The sequence below is a fragment of the Varroa destructor genome, unplaced genomic scaffold (genome assembly GCF_002443255.2).
Source record: "Varroa destructor unplaced genomic scaffold, Vdes_3.0 BEIS01000005.1, whole genome shotgun sequence".
Lineage (NCBI taxonomy): Eukaryota > Metazoa > Arthropoda > Arachnida > Mesostigmata > Varroidae > Varroa > Varroa destructor.
The window spans coordinates 23088933-23111798 of record NW_019211458.1 but is presented as its reverse complement, the minus strand read 5'-3'; the positions used below and the strand labels follow the sequence as shown (position 1 = coordinate 23111798).

General features: G+C 42.5%; 1 long non-coding RNA gene across 1 annotated transcript in view; it reads right to left on the bottom strand.

The window, feature by feature from the left end:
* LOC147755439 (uncharacterized) overlaps positions 1-22866 on the bottom strand; it is a 176334-nt gene that overhangs the window by 74564 nt on the left and 78904 nt on the right. Inside the window, exon 2 of the long non-coding RNA XR_015328825.1 lies at positions 16629-16777. This is a non-coding gene — a long non-coding RNA (uncharacterized LOC147755439). The remainder of the gene's footprint in view (positions 1-16628; positions 16778-22866) is intronic.

Below are 22866 nucleotides of genomic sequence, written 5' to 3'. Positions count from 1 at the left end.
CATACTTTCCTAAGGTGGTGAGGGTCCATTTAGATTCTTTGGATCACTTCTATGCACAGTAAGTTCCAACGGCTGGCTCGGGACTTGCAAGCCAGTCGTTGTCACTCACAGATGACCACTTTGGTCGATTTTGTAGCCCAGCTGTTAGATGAAGGGATGGGATAAATGCAACCGAGGGGAGAAATATGGAACGCAAGACTCGGCCTACATTGAATTCCTGCCAACTTGACAAACGCCGCACCTCGAAAAATCCTGCCATACGACTTTCGCTCAGGTTCTCTGGACACTATGACATATCTAGTATATGCATTATTATGATTTGCAATAACGTATATATACGTACATATAGACAGTGTGCGAGTGTCGAAAAGCTGAACCAAAAATGGTCGCCAGTGACACTGTAAGAATAGAATTTTTTGCCGTTCTACTTTTAACAAGCTTGAATTGAATAAACATCTTGTGCCACACATAAATAGTCGCTAACGGTAAGCAGCAATCATGGAGCTACCAAATAGGCACAATGTGCTCTTGTAGGTCACTGCTTTTCAAGCCGTTCCAATCTTTACATGAAATGAATAATTGCAGAAAGTGTTGAAACATCTATGCGCTTTCGGTTTCCGTGAAATCTTTCTAACAAAATATATAACTACAAGAGATGCACAGTGAGGCTACAACAGCAATATTCGAATTCTATTGTTGATCACATATCAAAAAAACCTTATAAAAAAGCTGCGGAACATCTAAGGCCGAGATTTCGAATGAAAAACACGCCCTTCCATTTTGGCTATGTGTGCATCACTGGTTTTACAATAAAAACGCCTACTTTTTATGAACAGGAGAAAGCATTTAAATATAACGTTGAAAATCGTGCTTGAGCATTGAAAACGCACATTTAATATCTAAATTGCATCTCTTTTTTCTACTGAGATCTTATAACGTGAAATTATTAGGTATAGTAAGATGGTAGCCTCTTTTTTCATTGGCAGTTTTATATGCCATTAAGAACTGCTATGCCATTAGGATATGCTAAACTGAACTTAACTAGAGTACATGGAATAAGTAAAAATAGTGCGATGGTAGCAATTAAAGTGATCTTAGTGTTCTATGGGCACAAAGCGGGTGTCCACAATAGCGCCTAGGATTAGCCGAGACGGCTAGGTCGGGCTCCTCGCCCGCTATTTCCCCGTGTTATGTCATTAGATTTTCCTCTGACTTCCCTCAGTTTACTTATGTGAGTCGTTTGGTGTGTCTAGTCTTCTTTGCTATTCCTTAAACCTGACTAGGTCGGTAGCCTAGTCTTGGACACTAGTTGTGTCACTCATTGCACTCTAGAAGTGAACGAGGGCTGCGAGAAGCGGCGGCGTTTATCGTTCCATTGACTTAAAATTAGCCCTCGACTGGTCATCACAGGAGGTAGGACACGAACCACAGGAGAAGCAAAAAAAAGCCTCGCAATTCAAAGGCCACTGCCGTGACGTCTTCCCATATGATTCCGAGTCTACGACCCTTCTACTCCCCTTCATCTTCGTTGTCACTTCTTCTTCAAACTCCGTCTCGCCCCCGATCTCTAGTATCCCATCAGCTACTAACCGCTTTCTCTTTCTCTCTCTCTATACCATCTTTCGCCTATCAACAAGCAGCGCAAAGCCATCCCCGCGCTCCTCCTCCTTACGTCCTTTTCGTCCTTTGTTTGGCGCTTTCTTTCTCCCCTGTTTATTTCGCCCGCATTTTTCCTCTCTCCCAGCCCCTTGTCCGTTTTTCCTGTTCACAAAAGATGGGTAAAAATTTAATTTTGTTCCCAGTTGTGTTTCAGCCTGTGTTCATCGTCCACTGCCTGCCGCCATCGTCATCGCCACCGCCGTAACAGTTGGAGTCGTTGTGCTGTTGGTGCCCATCCACGGAGACCGGAAATCTAAAAGGAAAAGCCTAGGCACGATGTCACTCATCCAACGCGCAACGAGGACTGACTGGCTGACAGACCGAGAGCCGGCCGAGTTCGCGGACAATACCATTCACAAGAAATCTCCGGTCCAACTTTTACCCTCGTTGCTTGCAATGTTCTAGTTTGGATCGGCGGATAGAATGATGAAAAGGTCTTCTTCCTAATTGTGTTCGGCCCTGCAGTTTCCCGTACTGATCACCCGGTGGACTAGACAACTAATTGTCACAGGATCAAATCGGATTCTGCCAGGCTGAATGGGTCGCCAAACCGGACAGCTGGGTGGCCGGTGAGCTCCTTTTATTCAGCTGCTCTGGCAATACTAGTAATGGGTTTTACGCTATAGCCAGTGCAGTCCAATGGGTAGGTCGTTGAAATTGGGAGCTCTATGTCGTGGTTGCTATTCGGTAGTAGTTGAGGACACCACAAGGCGATGAAGTATCGCGAGAAGCGCTCCCGTAATCTAGCCAGAGAGCAAACTACATGAAACTGGTCAAGGCCATTGACATCGTTCGACCATCGTCTTTTTCTTGGATACAGAGAAGCTGCCACAGACTGACTGGGTCGCTGCAGTGACTATCGGACTGACGTGTATATCATCGATTCGTTCGTGTCCAGAAATCTCACCCTGCAGTCTCTTCCTTTGTCGTTCATCCAGTTTTCTTCTTTTCTTGACCTTCTCTGATAACGTCGCTGACAAAGCTCACTCTAAAGCTCCTAGCGACACTATGTACGTGAGGACAATCTCGTTGACTTTAGTCACTACTACCGTCATTAGAATAGTTTGAGCCGTCGACAACGGAAGCGGCAAAGCTGAAGAAACCACCCCTCTCATTTCCTACGCTATTCTACACTGTCCTTGTACTTAATGCCACCCCCTTATTTCCCCGACCCGTTGAAACATCTGAAGTAACAAATCAATGACGTCCTGGTTTCCTTGAAACTTAGGAGTAGCCGTAGCAATAACAATGGTAAACATAGCATCTTGCCACGGCGGCAGTGGCTAATTCTTAAGAAGCTAGAGAAGTCCACCATCTGGTATGATAATCATATGTAAACTTTCTTTGATCAACATCAAATGATCATTCCCAATCGGGCTTAATTGATTAGACAGATATACGAGGAATGGAGTGGCTGCCCCAAAAAGGAAGAAATGTAGCCAAATTGCCCGAAATTTACTGTACTGTATTGTTATAGCGAGAGAATAACGAGTTGCTATTTTGTCCCTATTATTGGATTGCGATGTAAAGGGATACTATTGGCACCTTGTTGTGGCGGATAATTCTCGATTAGAGGAAGAAGCCATCAGTGATGAAAGGCTTTACGTATAATCTTCCCGTGTTGATCAAATAATCTAGTAAGCGTCTGTCCCTTTGCTAGCATTAAACTGGACATCATTTATACGATTTCACAGGCAACTGTTTGTACATTTACCAGTTATCGTCTTCTTCTCCGATGCAGCGTGCAAATTTAGATGCTGTCAAAGCTAACTTTCGATGCACATGTATGAACTGTTTACCTGCTGTGCCGGAGTGTCCTCTTATGAGTTTCTAATAATGCAACTTAAGATGCTACCCTATCTCTACCCTAGCTGTTCCTTATGTAGGCCAGCAAGTATCTTTGTCATTCCCTGTTTGACCTGAGGTAAGTGGATTAACTTTATGTAGTTGTTATGTACTAGGAGGTTGATTGCTTAAGCGTGCGTTGATCCTAAAAGATGGAGGGTATTTAGTAAAATGGTGATTCCTTCACCGAGTCGATCTTTACGATTAATATAAAGCACCTTAACATTCGATAATGTAGGTGACCGATGTTGAAATTTGCATGCCACTTCAATCTTCTCAGCAGTCATCAATGCAATCAGGCAATAGATGGTATCAGATTTTATTAGTGGGCTGACATTTTGTAAAAGTCATTTCAATTCGTTTTATATGGTCAAGTCATTCTCCGTTGCATCTGATCGATTTGTGGCTAGTCGGACCGCACTAGAACTACTCTGAATCCCATTGTCGAACATTCGATCGTACATCGCTGTTAGGTATTTCGACGTAGAAACAGCTATAGTGTGCATAAAATGGTTTAGGCGTTTTAATAAACATAGGGCATACGCGTTGCAGCGTGAGGAAAGATGGCGATGCAGATCCACGGGCCCGAGAGCGGAACCTCGTTGCGGTACGAATATCCTTTCAGTGTATTGACAAAGTGATTCGGTGCACAGGCAGTGTGCAAAGATCCCTAACTTTCATAACTTGATACAACCTGAACATGATGTTCTTTCTTTCTGCTATCTCGGCGGTGATAGTTTTACAGTTCATTCAATCTATTATTTTGTTTGCTATTTGCAGACCGAAACTTTGACCAAAGGTAACTCTTATGGGCATCGAGCAGCGTCCTCTTTGTTAAACTCTATTAAGTTGAGCACTGCGTGGTCTTATGCGACTGTCAAATTTCTTACGGCAGTTTACCGGTTTCCTTCTTGGGCCCTTCGTTAAGTACGATCAGGTGTTCTTATTTTGCAGTCAACTTTAGAGCACTTAGATTGTCAACTATTGATTGCAGTTTCACGACCTAACAAATCAAGGCAAGATCGGTTTGTTCATTCATTTCCTCAACAGGATGGACCGGCAGTGAGAGGTGGTACCTTTGGTTCTAAACATTATCTTGAAGTTTATCCCTTTATGCTTTTCAACATGTTTATTTCATGCATTGTGCGAAAATTTTACAGATTTAATAAAATGTCTTTTTGAATCACATATGTTTGCAACATCCATAGGGTTGGGTGTAGATGCACCGCGGAATATAACATTCAAGGAGCTTTGGTACAAATGGAACACGAGACGTTCTACCAACCTCAACAACAAAGCTATTATTTAACTTAATTTTATTTGTAAATGTTGAATAATTACTTATTTTCTCTTAACAATCATACATTTTGCTAGGATTTTAAGGTCCAACTGCAATCAGTTTATATATCTAATCTAGAACAAAAAATCCGATAGGATTTTTGTTTTAGGCACGGATCTTAGCTGTTCCATGCGGGTTCTACAACAGGGGTTTCGGATTAATTTCTTCCTATAAAGGTGCAATTGTACAGCTTCAAATTGTGATATGCGTTAATGCGTAGTCACAGTAACTTATTTATAACACAAGCACGAACTGTTTTTCCGTCCATCCCCTATATAAATATAGAGATCAGTTCAAGCATTCGTTTACACACGGCTTATAATTTCAATGTTTCTGTTAGCCAACTCTACAATAAAGCGTTCCGCGTGCTTCACAAAATGGGTCAAGGTTTTTTGGCTGGCTTACCAATAAGCATATATTCACCAAAGGCAGTAATATGAAGTCACCTCCGTATATACACTCATACGTGCACATATATATATATATATATATATATATATATATATATATATATAGCGACTTGTGGCCGGTGACAATAATAAGCTTATGGTAATAATGAACTTTTCTTTTAGCTTCGTCGAGTAGGCTACTTCCTTTCAGTTGCTCTTTTTCTTGGTTTTTCTCGCAGCGTACTCGTCTGCCCTACTCTGCATCGTGTACTCGACCCGATGCAGTTACCGTTGCATGCCGTGCATCGCTAGGCTGGTACGGTGTCTGGCTAGGGTGGTAAAGCGGCTCTAGGGCCTTTGGTCGGAGACCTCATTGACCTAGTAGTAGGACACGTAGGCTTATAGTAGCAGTAGTTCCAATTCAGATATCCAGGCTGTATGGCTAACTTATGCTGCAGCTTTCCTGACCCTCTTCCTTCCATCAAAGGAAGGTATTACGATCTATTGAGTAAGAGGGCAAAGACGATAAAGAGTAAAAAGGAGACGAGGCTGGATCAGTAGTGGAATTCGTTACGAATTCTGCTATAAGCTTGCAAACACGGAGGCACAGACGCTCGTATCGACTAGGTCACTGGGCGCACGCTGGTGGGGCTTCTCAGAGCTTCAGATCAAGAGAAGTCACCCTGTCGCACTCAGTTCTGCGGTGTAATCATCTCGTCCTACTGTGCCACCCTGTTCTCTATTCATTCCACAGTGATCCTTTGTTTTCCTGTTAGCTTGTGGAGCAATAAGCTTCTGAACCCCAGCTGTAATGGGGACTACCGTTGACTGCTTGTAGAATATGCTGCCAGAGCCTGTCTGTTGCCGGCCGAAGTTAATGGATGTGATGCAATTTGTATTTCCTATACGTTGTATTATACTGTGGCCATGCAAGTAGATAAAAAGCCGTCGCATCTGGCATCGATTATTATAACATAATCCTGAGTTGGGTCATGTGATATTACTGCGATTCACATCAATGAGCTTCATTCATTAAAGAAAGTCGACCGTATGTAGTGAGAGTAAGGTTGACAGCCGATAAAGGTACATAGATAACGTTAAGGTCTGCAAAAGGTTACAAAATCACGGGAACCTACGGACCGTCTTAACCACCGCTGCGTCATTTCGGTCGAGGCCAAATACTGTGGACTATCCGTTTCCGGCTTGTGTGCCTATCTGCCACACAAGTTATTGAGATTTACGCTGTTCTTTAATTTCAGAATCTCACTATCTACTACATCAGTGCCTGATTGAATAGTCGAAGAGCTGGGCATCAAAGTGCGAAACTCAACCTGAAAAATGGGTCAAAAATGTTTTTATATGGTATGTTTATGTCACATAATTTCTATACAATAATACGACAATAATAATAATGGCTATAATTTATATTAAGATTTAAAATTTTACTTTTTGTTCCAAGAAAAACGTTTTCGCCCAGTAACTTCTTATTGAGTTTAATTTTTAAGTATCATCTACATACCATAGTTTTTTATTTTTACTTATGATTTAAGAATCCGTCGGGCAGCTCAGATATACATGTTTCTAATGAGACTAACTATTTTTAAAGCATTCTAAACTTTCTTGTGAGCACAAAAACCGTGTTATGAATTGCGGCTATAGTAGGTGACCTAAGTTAGTTTTTAAATAGGCTTTAGGTTTCCCTTCGAAAACAAATCGCGCTGAACGAATACGATATATCTATATCTAGTTAATTCCGCTTACACACATTAAAAACACACCTATTTATATATGCCAATTACCAGTTAGTTATTTAATTGAATAAATTGCATTTATGTGGATTTAGATATGACTTCGACATTTTAACGCGTGCGAAATTAATTTCTAGATAAAAACTGTTTTTACGTAAACTATAAGTCGAACAGCAGACGCTCCCGAAAATCTATTTTTAGTAACTTTATCCGAGAGCTTCACATGCGTTATCCATCAAGATTATATTCTATTGTTCTCTAAAAACGTGGTCGTTGTATGAGATACCAAATTAGGCATAACATCCGCAAGAAAAGATCCGTAAGTCCACAAACTTCCTTTTCTTGTCGACCTTAATAGGCAAGACTAGTCAAGGCATTCTAGACTCTGTGGTGTGCTGGCTGTTGTCATCGACGTGATCTGATGCTATTTTCATTTTCCTTTGAAATGAATAGCCTTTTCAGCGAATGCAACAAAGTCTACCCCTGGGACAACTACTCCTCTTTACATGTTAGCCACTGTGGCCTTTTTTCTGTAACAAAGTAGATGAAGCAAGAAGATTACGTTTAAAAAGTTCCTATTCGTATCCCATGTTTCGTACCCACTTAAAGGGGTGATTGTAATGCTACTGTAGAAAATGGTGAAATTATCTCTTCAAAATGGCGAAACCAAAAGCAAGTGGATAGCTTGAACCATGTATCGTTTGGTAATATACAGCCTCCCGTAGCGAAGTATAAAGAATATAAATTGAGAATTAGTGGGTGGTGATTTTGACGTAAACAACCGTCTACGTATGACATACATCAGATAGGCTATACCCTGCCGGTGTCCGGTCGTACGTTAAAAAAAATTATATTTATATGTATACAACTTTGCATTGCAGGGTTAGATACAGTCAGATTTCCACGATACAAGTACGAATTGGATCGCTGTATAGAACTGATGCTACGGGGCGTTTACTTTCTAGGTGTTTGTTCTCCTTGTCACCGTCTTCCAATTATATATATAATTTCAATGTCGTTCACACGGTGTCACTCAAAATGGTGTAGTTTTCTCTAAGATGGTTGGTCTTAAAATGAGACCAATAGACAAGGCAAATCAGAAAACAAATTACTCTCAATTTAAAGATACGGACGCGAAGATACTGCTGTTGTCGAAAGATTGAATTATATCGATAAATGTAAGTGATTCTGTTTCGTAGCCGTCATTGCCGTTACTGAATCGCTGGCGGAACTGGGTGGAACAAAAGAATAACCGCCGCATCGAGGTCACGAGATATCAAACAATTCGTAGGTGCTAAGGTATATTTAGATACAACTGCATGATGACCAAAATCAGCAGATGGATGACATACATCAATGCTACGTATTAAATCTCAGCGGGAGGTCATATATCGCAAACGGGTGCCAATGTGAAGCTCGCATACAACACAGTCTTCCCCGATTGCTGTTATTATCTATTAACTAGATGTTATTATCTATCGACTAGATAAACGCTCGAGACGCCAAATGGTTATCAGATGATATATTCACACAGAAAAAAAAAATTCTATCGCAGACGTCGCAGGTTTCAACGGTAGCAGAAGAGGTGTCGATTTTTGGACCACAATGGGACATTTCCTTTTTTCAATGTGGATCCACCCTCTATTGAAGTACAAAAAAGACAAATGTGTTCTTTTTCATTAATCATAATCGTAATATACTTAGACGAAAGCGAGTATTGTATTGTAATGCTCCGTGATGCCAGTAGAAGCATTTGTATTGTTACATATACGACTATTGTAAAACAAATATTTGATTAACAGGTACTCTGTGAGCGATTTAGGCACATTTTTATCGCGCTAAATTATAAATGGACTCTCACCAAATAAACGCGCCAAAAACGACAACAGCAACAACAACAATAATAACGATAACAGCGCCATCTTGCTGCAACATAGACCTATCCGATTCAGGGTGAACTATCTACCCTTCAGCACAATCGAGATCGACAAGCCTCATTGAACAATGAGTCCGGCCAAATATTTCTTTACTTGAAACACTTTCTAATAGTTTAGGAGTTCGCTAGCGGTAAAACGTTTTGCAATTATGGACGTATTCTATTGACATTTACCTCGGCCTGGGACACTTTTTTTCATTTCGACACAGGTTTTTCTCATATATATCTATATATATACTTATTATTAATATCTTTGGCATTGTAAAAACTGGTGGCAATGTATCGTGTATTAGTAAGTGTTAGAGCATTCAATGTTGTCAAGGTAACTGATCTTGTAACTGATTTTTAAAGATTAAGCCTGCCTTCAAGGTAAAATATTAGAGAATATTTTAGGTTTCTTACGTTCCCCGAGAAGTTTTGCACGAGTCTGTGGCAACAGGCTTATACAACAGGCACTCTGCGACCCGGAAATGTGTCGAGGCAGCACTCGTAGCGACCGTGGTTCTTCATCTTGCCTAATAAAATTAGTGCTTACCTTCTAGAGATAAACTTCCCTTTCCCTTCTCAATGAAATACAAAAAACATACTTTAGCACCTACTCCCGCAAACCATCACACCTTGCGCCCACGCATCTACTCACGCGACCTACGTCATACTTCAAACCAACAGAACAGCATCGGTTGGTCTACAGTTTTTTGTATGTCTGGATGGTGCTGAAGTTTACCAGTACTAAGAGCTTGATTGATTCAGACGTGTTTTGTTTTTGGTCAGAGTGGACCTATTTACCTTCCGTCCTTTTAAAACAAAGTCATCACAGACGCCTGTCAGTAACCGGCTTATTGACGCGTCATGATCAACGCATTAAATCCGGAATTTTTATGACGGCAACGGGGGGCTGCGTATCCGCATCGAATGCCATGACACTGTCTTCAACTTCCACAGTGCCAACGGTATTGCGGCCCGCCACTTCAATCTGTTCTGACAGTAACAAGCGTTTTTGAAATACCGATAGTTGCGACTACTCCCTCGTCGCTGGCTGCGCTTGTGACAAACGGGTGTCTGACTTTTTTGGTGTCTAACCTCAGACTACTTGCAAGTAGCGCCGCGTACTCCTGCTGCTGCGACAAAATCAGCGAACGTTATAGACTTTACGATTATTCAGGCATTGTCCAGAAACATAGTGCTCCTTTAGCACAAACAAATTATTGGACGTCCCCCCGTTTCTTTAGTAGCGGCAAAAGAACAGTTTAGTCAACCCTGCTTCCTTTGCAGGAAAACAATCGTGGAATTATATTTTCAAGCCGTCTCTATGACCGTTTTTCCACACCGGCAAATACTGTAGTACTTTTATATTATCCGAGCGATTGACCGCCCGTGAACTTCATCGAAAAGCTCAAATTTTTCGATTCACTTTTTCCACCGGACTCGGCCGAATGTCAATCATAGCTACTTAATATAATTGCCCAAGCAAACCGCTATTTGAATCACCAGTGCGGCAACTCACCAGCCATCCCAACACTGCCCTTGACGGCAGAACAAAAAGCAATAGTATCATATCTACTTGATTATACTGTGTCCAACATATATCAGCAAGACGTTATATACGGATACTTTTCTCCGGATATTACTCATTGTATTAGATAAACTAGCTCTTCAGCAAACAATACATGATCTTCTGAATCCGTTCAGAGAACTGTGGCTTCCTCCTCAAGATATCAGTGTAGACCACTTTTTATTAAATAGTATTTGAGTGGATTGCACTTAGATCGTTCATTCGTGCAAAAATCAAATTTGGCCGTCGACCAGTGCCTTTCGATGCTGAGCCCGATTAGCTGTGACGGCTTAATTTAAATTTACAGCCGATGGGAATCGCGAATTATGCAAGCGGTAAGCAGCCAAGCGTGACGCTTCTGATCCTAGTACACTGAGACATATCTTATCTTCGTGTTATCAGTGCTATTCTGCGTTTTTCCAGATTTCATACAAGATCGAAATCAGGCACAGAACACCCTATCTTCCGCTTTCAATTGTATGTACAAACTTGCCCTGTGGGAGAGCTCGCATATAGAGGACGCATTGTGTATTTAGTCTTGGGTGACATCTGAATCCTCTCAAAATACCTAGGCTAAATTAGACAAATGCTGAAAATCGAAACTGCCGGAATTGTCAAGGCTTACCCCTTTTTTTTTTTATCACTAAGTACAATATAAAGATATTGTAAGCAACTTTGTTACTATATATGCAAGTATACTACCGCATCAATTCGCGTGCGCCAACCAGATTAGAACCGAAGGCATTTTGATGTCGAGTTTCCGGCGTTACCGCCGATCTTGTCTCTTTGGTTATATATGACCATATAATCGTACATTAATCTATGTTCTTCAGAAGCTCCAAATGTTAAATGGAAACTGTGCTAAGTATATATATATATATATATATATACGTGTGTGCGTTCATATGGGTCTGTGGATTATGCATGTTCGGGTTCCTTGAAACTGCTTGTAAGGCCGCCGCCGTCGCCGCCCTTTACTCGACGACGATTTCTCGTTCACTATGCCCTTAATAACTAATGTTCTGTTTCACGTGGCCTGATTCTTATCCTTATTATGGTTGATATGTATGATGCTGCCCACAAAAAGTACGCCCAGTTTTACGACAAGCAGTGATTTCCTCTTCACTTTCTTTCAATATGCTCGCCTACAGAACGGGAATTACTTATAACATTATTATTCAGACATTGAACGTCATACCACCAGTGTTGCATATATGCACGAAGCGGCGTATGGCAACTGTCATTCGTATACGTACAGTTAAATCTATATGTGATTATATTGGCTTTATTACTTTAACTACGTTTATATTAATTGCTATTTTTATTTATTATCATATTTGTACCACTTCCTACTCGATATGAATGGCTATAAAAGAGAGGATACAAGTAAATGTCTATTTATTAACACTTTATGATCAAGTGGAGCACGGGGTGCGTTAGGGATCTAGCTATAATGGTATACGACCTACCGCTGCGGCGCCATAAGAGCCGAAATAGAGGTTCGCTGTTGCTTGCACGCTGATGCTACAAGCTCTGCTCGTATCCGCCGACACGAATCGGGTTTGTAGTATACTTGTAACAAACGCTCCATGCCGTTCGTGTGTATCTTATCATGCACGAACCTGTCACATGTTGATGCAAGATTCAGGACAGCTGCAAGTAAAGCCAGCGCTAACATTGCCAGTTACATGGCCCCTACCAGCGGTTTCAGTAGCCTCCATATTAAATGGTCGCAATGGCAGGTAGGTAAAGAGTTATCGTCCGTTCATTTCGCCTTAGTTTCAACTATATATTGTCGCAGTGCCGAAAGCGTTTGGCTGTGAATGGACGCCACGAGCAGGCTGATTACTTGTCATCATTTCCTTATTGTTAGAAGTTGCTAGAATTGCAAGTAAGAAGCGAACGGTGAGAGTTTGCGTCGGTAAGGTACGACTAGACGGGAGCTGCTCCGATTGGTGACGCTGTTAGCATATATAGGCATCATTATACCTTGTCGACACGTGTGTCGTTTTGCACAGAGGAACATCCCTTTTGTGTACTGCACTGGGAAACGAGCAGTGCTTCTTCGATTATGAGCTCTTGCTACCCATTGGCCGGAAATGGAACGCTGCCGTCTTACCTTGGATGTCTTTCGATCAATACGAGCGCAAAATAGACCGAGTGATGTGCAGACATCATGGACTTCTACACTAGAAATACACAAACTCGTCCTAAACATAGCTAGGAACGCTGGTTGACTTTCCATCAAGCCTACATTGGTGAACATCGAATTCATTCTTTTCTCAACTATTGTGATAGACTAGATTAGTTTGAATTATAGCCAATCAGTAAGTGCTTGTCGATACCTGGCTTTAGAGTTGATAGACTATAAAAGACACTCTATTCACGCTCTACGACACGAACATTACGCTGGCGAGTGCTTATAAGCTCCACCGAAAATAATGACTATAAGATAACAGATTAAAATCAACTCCTGGAATCTAAAATCCGAACGCTAAACTTATATTCGATAAAAAAAAAATTATCCAGAATATAAAGTAATGGAATTTGCACATAGGGCTGCTCAAAGGGCGCAGTTTTTAAATTCAATGGCCAATAAACCGCACCTACGTTTAACGTACAAATGCCTTTAGTTGAAAAGGAGTGCAAAACAAAACATAAGCAACTATTCACTATGCATTGTTGTCCAAAACATAGGTTTGTTTTACAAAACAAACATATTTTATTAGCGTATCGGTTTCCCTAAGACTTTCGGTATATGCAAATCTTTGTGTACATCACAATGTTTGCACAGCAGAGTGCAGCCGGAAATAGCGTACTGACTCTCGTGCAGCTCTGTTCAACGTTAGAAAACGCACAGGAAACGCTGACTGATCAATAGCAGCTGCCGTCAATAATAAAAACAAAAATAACAACGGAGATCTCTCGTCCAGCCATCTATTCTCCCTATAGCTATGATATTACTTTTGTATCTATTTCGCTTTGCTCTGTTGGAAAAGCTATTTGTCGAGTTTCTGAGATACGCCTTCAACTTGTCCCCCTTCGATTCACGACTACGGACACTCGCATCCAGTAAAGTATGTTCGTCTTTGCGCCATCCCGTCTGTTCCGTTCACGATGTGGAGGAAGAGCCACAGCGCTTACTACCAGTAACAAGGCAGGCTTAAAATGGTATTGGAAATTGGATAGCAGTACGATATCTTTGTCGACCTATTTCTGACGAGAAGCGCCGGTGGTAGTGCCAGCGGCAGAAGCGGCGCCATTTTGCTTCGACAGCTGTAAGATCGTTCGCCTGCGACCGCGTTGCACCGACAGCTATAGCTAAAAGAGCATTCGGGGGACTGATCGCAGACGCAGCTAGACTGTCGGCCCCTGCTGAGGCCGATGTACTCATCCGCTAGACTGGACACAACGTAAATATGCCATATGAAGAAGAATAGGACGCAGGGTAGGAATAGTGGGGCTGTCACGCTTGAGGATCGGCAACTCCACTGCTGTTTCCGCCGTTGGAAATGCTGGAAGTTCAGAAAAGGTTTTTAGAGCGATAATGGATGTTTGAGAATATCTGGGAGAAGATGATTTTATTGTTGGAGCAGCAAAGCTCGTGAGGAGAGGTAGAGTGGCGTTGCTGGCCGTCATCGGCAGTCACCCGTCTCCAGTGTCCTTGTCCTGCTAGTTATGGGGTAAGGGTTGGTGTTACCGCAACCGATGCCGTTGACGAGGTTTTGGTAATGGTGCTACTCAAAATAAGAAGTCTCTGGGGAAATCAGCGGTCGACCGTTTTCTTTTGTCTTCCTTCTCTCTTATAACTGCCGCTCATAGAGTTGTCGTTTTGGCGGCAGCCGGCTGAAGGCTGGAGCCTCGTTGGAAAGTCACCAGCAGCAACGGCCACCGCAGAAACAAACGCTAGACTGCTCAATGTCGGTAGTAATAGCACTACGATGCCAACGTAGAGATACTGCTTACGCTGAGCAGAGCGGCGAACAGTGGCGGCCCGCTGACTTTCACATTGAGGCACTCACAAAACGTCTCCCTCACCAACGAATTGTTTCCCCGCAATACCAAACGAATGCTGCTAGCGCGTTGGTCGCAGCTTATTGGAGTCATTTTTTACTCAGGCCCAGAAGCTTTTAGCTCGCACACGTTTTCTCCTCCTCTTGTTTTTCTTCGAAGGACCGTGTTACCCGCTGCTGGGCGTTCCCCTTCAATAGACATTGTAAAAACAGCGCTGCTGGTGCTGTGGTCATGCCTCTGGTCCTTTAGAAGCTGACATTAACGCAGCCGCCGCGCAGCGACGGCTCCCAACGAGTCGGTGAGAAGGAGGAAGGGAGAAAGATATTGGCTTAACACAGCAAGCCATGTGGCGCTAGTGTAGGCCGTATTGAAATGTGAGTGATATAAACAAGGGGTTCGCATGAAGACCAAGAGCAGATATTGAGATGTTTTACATACGAGTATTCAGTGAGGTAATGACGGGCATTTTATCAGGGAAAGCTTTATCATGTGACACTTGATACGCAGCTGACGAAATAAGCCGTAACTGAGGATGCTGAGCAGATCTAGTCGAATATAAAATCGAGTTCCAGTTGATTTGAAGTGCGGGCATATACTTGATTGGCGAATCTGGAAGGTTAGCTGAAATTCTGTAATATTATAGTGCCTAACTTAGGCAGCAGGCTAAGATATGGAAAAAAACTACATTGAATATACATCATCAACGTTTTAAATTGTGTCAACGACACCCTTTGCTTCAGATTCCCATTCAGCGGCAAGATAGGTGCAACACGCGAGAATGGAGATATTATAAGCAAGGGATATTATTCTTCGCGTAATGTTTAGTGACTTTGTCGTTGGAGAAACTGCTAGGCTGGCAATCACCATTATTATTTTGCTTACTATATTGTTACCGTCTTTCTCGTCTCGAATTGTACTCCCGTGGGTCCTCAATCAAGATAGTTTCTTTCCTCACCGTAGGTTGTATTTGACTTTTGCATTGTCGACTCACATACAAGCTTGCTTCTTCCAAATTTTCTTACGATGTTTATTTCGCAAAAGAAAAACGATGATAATGCATGGTTAACCCCATTGATACTATTTGAGAAGCACAATACCAACTATTCTTTATAGCCACAACATGCCACGGCCACCAACGCTGTGGCGGGAGCACGCCATCTAGACACCTGTGAACACGACTTCGCCCATCTCCGACCTCTGCGCCATCATCAGTGAGCCTTCTCACGCACAATCCTTAGTCATCTATACATTGTGTTCAATCGCTGCCTCATTCAAAGCTACCCCGTGCATGTGGTCCCGCTGTAACTAAAGCAATTGGGTCTTCGCTCTCTACAGAACTCTAGGTTCAAGCTGAGTAGTCTCAATCGGTTGTTCTGTATCTGTTCCTAGTCGACGCGTCCTCGCAGTCCCGGTCGGCTACACTTCACTAAACGCCCCGCTACGGTTGCTAACGAAGTACAGCGAATCACCTTTTGCTGCCAGGGCTTCGAGGCCTGCGGCATACTGTGCCCCCATGGGTGCACACGCAGTACGAGCACCATACAGCCGACGGAAATCCTTATTGTAGTTGATGCTATACGCCGCGCATACCACTGAACTTATGAAGAGACATTACCACACATTTCCACCACGTGATAGACGATGTTGGAACCAGGCTCTAGAACTGGCCCACCACTACCATCGCCGTGTGGTAACTGTGGTGGCAGTGGTAATTATGGAACGCCAATTGGCACTGGTGAAAGACGCTCATACGTTAATGTGTGTCACGTCAGTAGTGTTTGTAGCCTCTATCATTGGTCTTCGGTTAGGTGATAGCCGTGAACATGCCTCTGTTCTTAGGTTTTTTTTTGCCGTGCGTACAGGCCAAAATAGCAGTTGGGGAATAAAAAAAATGGTCCGATTCTCAATAGAACAACCCAATGTAACTGCAAACGACACGTAGTATCTTCCATAAGTAAACGTTATAGTGAGATAGTCGTGACTGCTTAGCGCTCCATCGTAGTAAAGCAAAATGACGGTTGTCAAAAAAAGAATTAATCAAAGTAACTTAGCAAGCACCTGTTGCTCGTCAATTAATAACAACAAGTAAAATGTCAGTAAGGTGAATGAAGGTAAAAAAAGCAGAAGGAAAAAATTTTGAACATACGTTGTGTCGCAGACGCGCGTGATTTCGGCCGTATTAACAAGTGAACGATAACGATCACGTTTTAGAAATCTGCAAATTTCAGGTACACGAAGTTTCCTAAATGTTCGGTGTGCTCATCTATGTGAGTTACATCACATCGGGGATATTATCTGCAAAATCATATGTTAATGAAGAAATATCGAATTTGGCCATGACGTTCTGTTCTATTCCCTGCTTCCCACGAGGCTAACCGTTTCCTAATAACTACTGACAAGCTATGTCAAATGTCCGCCGACTTTCCATTCAAACCAAATTTCGCCCCGTCTTTCGGCCAACATCGGCAAAAAGGTTGCACTAAAAAGAAAACTATTTTTTTTCGTTTGTCCATATAGACTGTTTTACTCTACTGATCATACATATCGGCAGTCGACTTCATCCTGAATTGCTTCCAACGTTTGGGAAAACAGCGTCAAAAGGAAGGAAGAAAAACTACAACTTACTTATGTATGGATGTTAGCGACGTGATTTGTTCTTCAATTACTTTAGCTAGATATCGTATTGAGGTCCCAGATACTCGTTAAAAACTATTTTGCGACGACGTTTTACAGAACCGCGCTGGGTCCCATGGTTGGGCATTGACGGTGAGACGAGATACGATGAAGTCTCAACGCGGGGACACTTCCTTCCCTCGCAGCTGTTTTTCAAAACGCAATAGAATTAGACTTTTTTTTCTTGTGCAAATACATCTAAAGCCACATCTAGTCGGTCACTTATTTTGAACGTACAGACGAATTGCCGTCAATAGACATGTGACGATTTAAATGGCTCTTGCGATGATTTGAATGATGAAACTATTACAATAACCCAATAGCAGACGACAATCTACGTATGTCTGGTGTAATATATCAGCGCTTTCTCACCATACCTTTCATGGCTTTGAATAAGCCTTAACCATTAAGGAGCAGCTTCCTTTTTTCTCGGCAATCGCCGAAACCGTGTTAAATTGAATCAGGCCGCCGAATTATCATCACTGAGGCATTCATTTACTATACAACAAAATGTGGCTATATCCAAGAGACGGTAGCGCTGCGCTGAACGCATTGACAAGTGCAGCGACAGCAGTCTACCCGTATATTTTCTTATTCATCAGTGTCGGTAGTCACAGCTGTCGGCGGCAGGCGACCCCCATAAGCGGACAGCGGGAACTGCGGGTTCTATGGGGCCCATTTCTTCTGAGCATCGTAGCCCTTCTGTGTCGTGTGCGTCACTGCCTTTTCCTTAGAATTAGTCATGCCAGAGGCCAGCAACATCGACTACCCTTCTTCTTGAATAATTGCTGTAGCTTCTTGAATATGCTAATAATTTAGTTACGTTATACTCGCCCGCCTCCTCCCTATCCCTCTGCCTCGTTCTGCACCCTTGCAGCGTCCGCCGCTTCTAAACGCGTGGTGACGCGAGCATGTGCGCCTCTGACGAGATCAACCATTGCCGCATGGCGCAGGCACACCGTACGTTCTACAAAAGCTGGAACGTCCGATGAAATGGGAAAATGCAGGAAGTGGCGCTTCGATAGGTCCCATAGGCTTTTAGTCAGTATCAGACCCCCTGGTGAGCGCTAGACGGTGCGTGGTTTTAGTTGGCGCGTTCTTTTTCTCCTCGGTTCTTTTCTTTGCGTGCGTCTTTGTGGATGTCCTGAAAAGCGCTGGGCAAGAATCGAGCGCATCCCGCAAGCTAACGCAGAGTTGCTACTTTGTCTTCTGCCATGTCCTAGCGTAACTATGCGCCTACCCTATTTTCTCCGGAAAGCAAAACAACTTTAGCTGTTAGCCAGTCCCATGTACGCGGTGTTAGTCAGAAGGCTTCTCGTTACAGCTGCCTTCGTCCTCGTCACCATTGTCAGTCAGCGTCTGCAACGTCAGCCAAAGCAACCGCTGCGTCGACTCCTTTTAAGCCGACTTTTCTGCGTATAGTTAAACTCTATTATTGCTCTGATTTCGGCGCTTGCGTGTTTGAGTTGCTATGACCGTTGGTTGCTTTGCTGCTGATACTGCCACTATCGGCAGATGGAGGAAAAAGGAGTCCGAAGATTTACTCTACGTATTTTCATGCCGTATTACAGCAAAACCACTGGCCCGCAGTCCATGAAGAGTGCAGTAAGTAACAGAACTAAGCTTGCCTGTATACAACGACGTGGGCTGCACTGACATGGCAGTCGAAACGTGGTAGACGCTGCCCTGGCATCGAAAACGGGCAGGAAGACTGAGACACAGATGTAGTTGTCGTATTCTGCTATGTCCTATTCTGTGTATTTTTTTGAAATAGCAAAAACTAATTGCCAGATAAATCTCGTTCTGTTGTCTACATCCCTCTCTCCTTATTCTCTATTCTATTCTGAAATTTTCCTCATATTAGTTTCACCTTTGACCACTTAAAAGAACTGTAGAACATGGTGTGGCACATGAAATTTCCTTTAAACGAAATCATTCAACGGGTTATTACGTTGAAAAATAGTGTCGTGACCTTATTGCGTATCTGGTTAATTGGCTACCGTTTCTGTTTGATTTGTAACAGCAATTTGGCTCCAAATTTTAGGTCTAGCAAAGCTCACAGCCTTCAAATGAAAACTATCAGGAATCTTTAAGATGTTAGATAATATAAAACATTGTAACATAGTAATTTAATTTATTCGATTATTTACAAGTTGAACTTGACTCAACAACTGTGTCTAACCTATTTATGTATAATATTGGTTTGCCCCAGGAAGTTCAGCAGCCTCTCGTTTTTCAGGCAGCAGGATTATCTGTCGAGCGGGAAACACTCTATGCACTCGCTAAAGTCACTGAAATTCATTATTTTGCTAAGAAAAACAGTTGGTTGTCGTGCACTTCAGCTTACATCGTACATTTTCGCACAAACGTCCGCGGGACTTGTAGTAGTAGGGTACTTTTATAGAGCGTTCGCAAACGGTAGCTCATTGTCTTAATGTGAAAATTCTGAAAATTTTATGAGAAGAACATCATAATTGTTGGATCAGATAAAGCACTATAGCGGTGAAATTCGCTAGCTAGGTATCTCCCTTTCCTATTCTGACACTCCGAAATAAGTTGAAGAGTTTCGAAGACCGTGCATTTGAACTAGATCCGTTCATAGCACGCACTGATCTATGTTTTTGTTATGACATATATATACATGTACGCGAATGTAGGAGTGAACACGATGTCAACCCAAGCTCGCATTATTCTAGACATTAGTTACTTTGAAGTTGTTTACGTTAATTATGAATTATAACGGGTATTCGTTAATATTACGCTAAGTATCCAAAAATTATTTGATTTAATCACTCTACTTTCATGTAAAGTAGGCCTTATTTTGTAGGTGCAGTTGTTTTTCATCAGTCATTTCAATATATCAATTAGTTTCAGCTCATTGAGCCTGCATAAGGACATGTCGGAATGTGTTCAGGTATGTCTTCTATAGTTGCATTATCTGGCTGTTCGCTGTAAGCGTTAGCTAGACAGGTAGACCTATACAACTGACTGGCGAACTGTTTAAAGATGTTTCAATCAGATCAAACGCGTCAAATTCGCGTTTCGAACTAGGGATGTTAGGTTTATCTCTCTATTACAACACTCTCGCAGATCCACTTAGCTCGTGCAGGCGAACAGCAAGACCTTCCCAGTAGACGTCTACGGGTGGTAATGTAGTTATTTATAGAATATATTTAGCATTAATTTAACTACCGTAGCATGATTGAAGTATCCAGCTGCATAGTGAAGACGTTAACCTAAAGCTGAGCTTGGTAGTACATCACCCGGTGCCTTTGAAATCCATCTTTTAATTAAAATCGACTAACCCTCATATCGAGACTTGAAAGGCCGTTGACGTATAGTTTATTGAAATATGTCTAAACATATATTTCTTCAATGCAGCACTGTTGCCGGATCATTCTAAATCGACATTTATTATGGCATACGTATTGGATTTAGCATGCTCGCGATACCGTTAAATTAATACAACTTCAACTGTGTACGATCCATGAAGCACAAGCTGCGTGAAGGGATATTATGTTACCTATAAATTCGCAAAGGAAGCGCCATTTTTGAATGAAGGCGCCTTGCCTAAATCCTCGCTATACATCGATAGAATAAATTTCCAACAAAATTAAGACAAAAATCGAGCGCGCCATCGAGAGTTAAAAACAGAACAAACCCAGCGCCCTCAGCAGTGAAGCCGGATGTGCGTAATACACTAGCCTTAGTCCTCGATAAGGTAAAAGACAACGTTGCCATTTGCACTACAGTGATGTATATCGCCGTTATTCCAAAGTATCCTATTGTATATTATGTAATCCCTGCGTGTCAGCCCGTATTCTAAAGGGAACACAAGACCGACATTCCACTATATGGCAGTAGCAATTTACTTTGAACTCGGAGCGGCTTGCAGGCGAAACAAAGACGTTTGCTATCTAGATTGAGAAGCAGGCAGGTGCGCCTGGCACGAAGGTACGAAGGCACGTAGTTCTAGCTCTGTAGATTGCAACCACGGAAATCCAGGTACTGGAGTTTTGCCCATATCTGGTGAGCGTGCTCACTGGCGTTCTCGCTCAGTTATGGGGTATTTTTGAACGTCGTTGCTAACGCGTGCCACCCTTAGGCGTTCATGGCGTAGTTCACAATTAAATAACGAAAGACAAAAAATCGAAGTAAGCGATTAGAATAAAAATAAAAAAGGTCTTAAGAACTGGACATCAAGGATACAAAACGACAGAAAAAAAGCTTGTAAGGTATTAAAGAATATCTTACGTCATGCACACAGGAAAGAATTTATAAGAATAAATCGCTGAGGTGATAAAGCCAACTCTTAAGACTGTTTGAAAAAGAGTCGTAGTGATGTTACTAATACAAAATGAGCTCAGACAACGCAAAAATATACATAACACTATTATAAACGACCTATACGATAGGGATATAAAGTAGAGCAACAGGCCAAGTTTCGTGGAAAATGAGCTATTATTGTTATTATAATTGAAAGTGCCGAGCGCTTCAGAAGGGTAAATGATATTTATTAGGTATTTTTTTTAAAGGTGTTTTTATTGTCTTGTGTATTGATCTACGGCACAAAACGTTTCAAGTATATGCTGTTGCAATAAGCGTAAACAACCATGAGGTAAAATAGTGCATACCTAATCCAATACCATTCATATCTTCAAAGCAATACACATATGCAACTAAAATTTTAACATAGTAGAATAAGGTAGTTTTTTTTTATGCGGAACTTACGTAAAAGCAAATCCAAAGTGAGCAAATCATGCGCAAATACTTCCTCTGGAGTTCCACCCAACCGTATAAACATACACAGCGACATTCATATGTACACGCAAGACTCGCACGAAGATAAGGGAGCAAAAGCAAGCTGCGTAAGCCCGCTGCCTGTCGCCTGATATCGTTGCACAATCTTTCGCTACTAGGACGGGGATCAAGCTCTGTCTGTCCGTTCGTTCGTATGTGCTCACTGGGGTTTATGTTGCACCAGGAGGCGAGTGATAGAGGCAAAGATGGAAAACAAATTGAAGATCATTGTTTAGCTAGTTGTCTTGCCACTTCAGCGTGTTCCACTTTTGTCTGCTGACAAAACCATCGCCTCCCGCAGTGTTGCTGGTGTTGTCAGCATCCACCCGGATGACTTTAACGCGGTGTCACGGGTCGGCCAGCCCGCCTAGTGCCATGCTTTCACCCTCCGTCTATTGAATTGCCCCAAGCAAGAGGGGGAGCAAGCAGAAGGAACAGGCTGTTTTCCTGCTTTTCCTTTTCTCCGGCTGACTTGATCTGTCGTCCTCCTTATAACCCTAATGGTGCCGGCTAGCAGGCAAGCAGAGGCCGCACTCCCACCGAGACCAGGTCCGTGATCGCGATCTTCGCCACTGGCTTAACCAGATTATCCCAAGCGGCCACCGCGGGTAAGCGGCCAGTGCTAGCAGCAGCAGCAGGACCGAGTCAGTCCTATTGATTTTCCGTAGGGACGCCAAATAATAGCGACAACGGTCACCAAGTCCTTGTCGTTGCCCCACATTCTTCTTTGTCGTCGTCTACCTTGGATCGTTGAGGATAGCCTGCTTCCTCTTTTCCTGTCCTGCTCTATGGAATAATCAAACTGTGGTCGCCTCTCGTGGCGTCATAGCCAGGGCGACCGTTTCTGTTCAGCTGCTCCGATTGAAACCGGACTGTGCTGAATGAAAACGAGATTTTGCGTCTACAAAACC